This window comes from Scyliorhinus torazame, chromosome 8 (genome assembly GCF_047496885.1).
Source record: "Scyliorhinus torazame isolate Kashiwa2021f chromosome 8, sScyTor2.1, whole genome shotgun sequence".
NCBI classification, from domain to species: Eukaryota; Metazoa; Chordata; class Chondrichthyes; order Carcharhiniformes; family Scyliorhinidae; genus Scyliorhinus; species Scyliorhinus torazame.
The window spans coordinates 58,983,302-58,989,301 of NC_092714.1; positions in this window are offsets into that span (position 1 = coordinate 58,983,302).

Sequence of the window (6,000 nt, forward strand, 5' to 3'; positions counted from 1 at the left end):
GCTGGCATGAATATTAAGTATAAATGTCAGTCAAAGATCGCAAGTAAGCTTGTGTGCTTAGAATAACTCAAATTTGGTTCTTCCTTTTATTTTTATCTTCATCTTGACTTCATCCCCTTCCAGAGTAAAGGATGGAACATTAGATTAATGAAGATTAACAATAATCAGACTGAAAGTTTTGATTTTAAAAATGGTACAATAGTGTTAGCTGCAGTATAACATTAAACATATATGTCTTCTTGTCATAACTATTGTAAAGGTATGTCCTTTAAAGGTAGTTCCTGAATTAAAGTTGAAACCTGCTTGAAGTTTATAGCATTTTAACATCTTGTACGAAGGATATTGGATGCATTAGCATTTGCCAGCACACATTTCCATAATACAAAGTGCCACATTATGGTTAAAGATTTGAATAATTATTAGTAACTTCTGAAATTTAAGAAGAACCTGTAAATGAGTAAAATATATAAAAAGAGCAGAAAATGTTGGAGATGCACAGTTGTCCCACCAGCATCTGAATCGTGGAGACCGTTCATCAAAACTGAAAAAGGAAGGCGAGTCCCTTGAGAGGACTGACCATACAAAAGATGGGAGGCACGAGCAGCAAATTCAACAACATTTCCTTTAAGGCTCTCTGTGGTCTCCAGGTCTGAACACTGATGTTAGCAACTTCATGTCGTCACAGAATCCTTGCGTGTGTGTTCCATTGTGGTGTGAATCTTGTGGTGCACTTGCCCCAATTCTCTGAAGCAGCGGTAGAAACATGACAGAAGTGCAGATATGGGAGAGGGGGCGTAAATATTTCCAACACAGAGGCTTAAAAATGCAGGTGCAGCATCTTTACAGTGTAGTTACACTGTTTGTTGGGCAGGAGTGTGGTGCTTTGGAGGCTGGGATTCTAGTAAGTGTTGAGGGTGCTGCAGGCAATGAGTCAAATAGGGGAAGGACTTGTTAGTTGTTGCACTCAGTTTTTGGATGTAAGATCAGGGTGAGGGGGGAGGGATTTTGGGCGTCAGTCCTGCATCTAATTCCCCTGAATGTCAAGGTCTGAAAATACAAAGACTTAAAGAATTGAGGGTGTTTCTGTTGGAGAAGATTACTGAGTGATTTGAAAGAGGGTTTTAATATGATGACTGGATGGGGCAGAGTTATTCGAAATTCCGTGGGCTGGAGGGTGTACGGGTGTTGGATCTCGTTCAAAGGTACTCGGTGTCTGATTAAGGGACATGGCATTGGCAAAAGGAGTAGATGCTGAAAGCCACTCCCCTAGCCCTTCCTAAGAACCCCCTCACCACCCTGTCTTACTTGTGCCTGGTCCCTCATAGGTTCAAAGACCTAAACGAATGTGGTGCCAGCAGCAGCTAACACTTACCCAGTGTCACAGTTGAATAGAGAAGGGGAGGCAGTGGCATAGTGGTATGGTCATTGGACTAGTAATCCAATGCTCTGGGGACCTGAGCTCAAACCCCACCAGGGGAGTTGGTGGAATTTTAATTTAAAAAAAACTGGAATGAAAAGCCTCATGACAACCATAAAACCATTGTCAATTGTGGTAAAAACCCCTCTGGAAATCTGCCATCCTTACCTGTTCTCCAGCCCCACACCAAGGTGCTTGATGCTTAAATGCCCTCAGGGATGGGCAATAAATGCTGGTCCAGCCAGTGATCCCCACACCCCATGAAAGAACAAAAAAAGTGCTGCTGGCCTCTGATTGGTTAGCAGCTCTTGGTGGGTGGGACTTATACCACCAGGCCGTTGATCCAAGGGGAAGGCCCATCCCGGGCATGTCAAGTGCCTGATTGGCACAAGACGCTGTTGAGCTTCTCGGAAAGAGGTGACGAATAGGTCTCGCCGATTGAGACCACCGACACCACCACAAGATTCTACTCATGGAAACAGCAGACCATGTGGGATTAAGATAACTGCTCATAGAGAGAAACATCAACATGGAGTACTTGTTTGTGGCAACATGTTAGTGTGTTGTAATTTGTACGAGAAAAAAAATCACAATCTGTGAATAAGAAAGTTACATTCAGGGGTATCTTTCATCGGAATCTACTCTGATTTAAAAATTCGAAATCTTTTTTCAAACTGCCCCATGACCTGGCCCCTCCCTATCTCTGTATTCTCCATCAATTCTACAACCCTCCAAGATATCGGTGCTCCTCTTATTCTGGCTCTTACGCATTCTCTTTTTAAAAAAATATTTTATTGAAGCATTTGTGGTTTTCACAATTTAACATATTGACATTTATAAAACAACCGCACGGGTCGACGCACAAAATGCCCCCTAAAATAACAACACACAATAAACCACGTACCCCACTTTTCCTGCCCTATCCCCAATTACCCATATATTAAATTCCCTGTCCTTATTTAACATTACCATGCCTTCTATTTTCCTCCCCCATCCCCCCCGCCCACTTTTTCCCTTTCCCCCCTTACTGCTGACGTTCAGTTTTTGTTAAAGAAATCGATGAATGGCTGCCAACTCCGGGCGAATCCCTGTATTGATCCTCTTAAAGCAAACTTGATTTTCTCCAGACTGAGAAACTCTACCATATCGCTGACCCACACTCCTGATTTTGGGGGCTCCGAGGCCCTCCACCTCAGCAAGATCCGTCTCCGGGCCACCAGGGCGGAGAAGGCCAGAATATCGGCCTCCCTCCCCACCCTTTGCCCCCGGATCTTCCGACACCCCAAATATTGCTAATTCTGGACTCGGAGTTATCCTACCTTCCAGGACTTCCGACATAACGGGCTAAATTCTCCGTTATCGGCGGAAAGTCCGCCGATCGGCGCAAAAAACGGCGCAAATCCGACTTGCGTCACGTCGGAAAAATGGGTCGATAGTCTCCGGCCCGAAATGGGCTAGCAGCGACATAACGGGATCCGCGCTTGCGCAGTGGTTCACGCCGTGCAGCGTCATACGCGCTGCACGGCGTGACGGCTCATAAGGCCGCGCTGCTCCCCCCCACCCGACCGGAACACCCGACCGCAACACCCGACTGGATGGCTGGCCGTCGCTCAGCCCCGAGGTTCGAGTCACGCGATGTGGAGGCGCTCCTGGACGCGGTGGAGCAGAGGAGGGATGCCCTGTATCCCGGGCACGGCCGCAGAGTTGCCCCACGCCACAGCCGGCGTCTGTGGAGGGAAGTGGCAGAAGCCGTCATCGCTGTGGCCCTGACACCACGGACAGGCACCCAGTGCCACAAGAAGGTGAACGACCTCGTCAGAGCAGGCAGGGTGAGCCTCCCCATATCCCCCATATCCCCCCCTCCCCCATATCCCCCCTCCCACATATCCCCCATATCCCCCCTCCCACATATCCCCCCCTCCCCCATATCCCCCCTCCCCCATATCCCCCCTCCCCATATCCCCCCTCCCCCATATCCCCCCTCCCCATCCCCATATCCGCCCTCCCCCATATCCCCCCTCCCCCATATCTCCCGCTCCCCCATATCCCCCCTCCCCCATATCCCCCATATCCCCCCTCCCCATATCCCCCCTCCCCATATCCCCCCTCCCCATATCCCCCTTCCCCATATCCCCCATATCCCGCCTCCCCCATATCCCCCCTCCCCCATATCCCCTCTCCCCCATATCCCCCCTCCCCCCTATCCCCCATATTCCCCCTCCCCATATCCCCCCTCCCCCATATCCCCCCTCCCCATATCCCCCCTCCCCCATATCCCCAATATATCCCCCCTCCCCCATATCCTCCCTCCCCCATATCCTCCCCTCCCCCATATACCCCCTCCCCCATATCCCCCCTCCCCCATATTCCCCCTCCCCCATATTCCCCCTCCCCCATATTCCCCCTCCCCCATATCCCCCATATCCCCCTCCCCATATCCCCCCTCCCCCATGTCCCCCATATCCCCCTCCCCATATCCCCCCTCCCCATATCCCCCCTCCCCATATCCCCCCTCCCCATATACCCCCTCCCCCATATCCCCCATATCCCCCTCCCCCATATCCCCCCTCCCCATATCCCCCATATCCCCCCTCCCCCATATCCCCCCTCCCCCATATCCCCCCTCCCCCATATCCCCCCTCCCCCATATCCCCCCCTCCCCCATATCCCCCCCTCCCCATATCCCCCCTCCCCCATATCCCCCCTCCCCCATATCCCCCCTCCCCCATATCCCCACTCCCCCATATCCCCCCTCCCCATATCCCCCCCATATCCCCCCCATATCCCCCCTCCCCCATATCCCCCCTCCCCCATATTCCCTCCTCCCCCATATTCCCTCCTCCCCCATATTCCCCCCTCCCCCAAATCCCCCCCTCCCCCATATCCCCCCTCCCCCATATCCCCCATATCCCCAAGTGAATCCAGCCCTAACCTTAACCTCTGCAATGCACGCGCAACCGATGGTGTGCATTCATATACCTGCCTAACACTGTTGACTTTTACCCCTGCCCCCTCCCCCCCCCACAGGAGAAGCGTGCACACAACAATAGGGAGCATGTGAGGACTGGAGGAGGGCCCGCTGATGAGAGGCCACTGACCGAACACGAGGAAAGGGCCCTGGAACTGGCTGGCGGACCTGAGGACCGGGAGGTTGCTGGTGCAGAGGTCGGGGGCGTACTAGCGAGTGAGCCACCGACAGCCCGTCCCCATATCCCCCCTCCCCTATATCCCCCTCCCCCGTATCACCTGATCACTGCCTGATGTCTAACCATGCATGCTTCATTGTGTATCGCAGGACCAAACGTCCAGGCACCCATCCCCGCAGATGCAGACCGCCCGCAGGATGCCCCTCGGAGACCACAGGAGACGGAGAGACCCGCACCCTCCAGCATGCGACGCCCGAAGGATGCCCCTCGGAGACCACAGGAGACGGAGAGACCCGCACCCTCCAGCATGCGACGCCCGCAGGATGCCCCTCGCACACCACGGGAGACGGAGAGACCTGGAGCAACAGGGAGATGACACCCCCGTCACGTGCGGGAGCGACCACCCAGCGACGAGGGGGCCAGCCACAGGCCCCCGTCACATCCGAGCCAGGACAGCACTACCCAGGACACCACTACCCAGGACACCACTACCCGGGACAGCACTACCCAGGACACCACTACCCGGGACAGCAGTACCCGGGACAGCACTACCCAGGAAGACGAAATACCGGACAGTGACTCAGAGTGGATGGGTGAAGACGAACCCCCACCCCAAAGTGCCATGGACTCAGAGTGGGACGAAGAGCACGACACAACGCCACTGCTGTCACCAACACCCTCCACCATCGCAGAAACACTCACCATGGTTGGGCACTTTAGTGATGAGGCGTCTGGTACACTCACTGGTGCGCACAACACAGCCGTCCCGGTACAGCAGGTGGAGGTAGGAGCAGCAGAGGGACCGGGCGGTCGGAGGGCAGCCCAGCCCAAGCGAACATCTGCCGGCCAGATGGATCCCGGGTTCCTGCAGTTACCACACCCACAAATAGATCCGATGCAACCACCGACCCGGAGACGAGCGAAGAGGGTGACGGGCGGCTTGCGGCGGCTGCGGTCGCAGGTGGAGGAGTCCACCCGCGTCCAGGAGCTGGGAGTGGTGCCGGTCATGCGTGCCACCCAGGCTGACACTGCACGGGTGGCGTCCGCGGTGGAGGCAATGGGTGTGACGGTGTCAGACATGGGGAACGGTTTTCGAGGCCTGGGGCCTTCCGTGCAGGCGGCGTCTGTGGCCCAGGACATGGCTGCCCTCTCACAGGAGGCCATGAGCCAGTGCCAGCGCCAGGTGGCAGAGGCGCTCAACGCCATAGCCCAGTCTCTGCAGGCCATGGCCCAGTCTCAGCAGGCCATGGCCCAGTCTCTGCAGGCCATCGCTGAGGGCATCGGCGCCAGTGGCCATGTGCGAGCCGGCGTCGCACTGTCACAGACAGGGTTTGCCAACCCCCTGGGCTCCATGGCTGCAAACCTGCAGACCCCTGTCGATACCAGCACGGGCCTCCAGGACTGGCAGCGCCAGATGTCGGGGGGGCGTCGGATGGC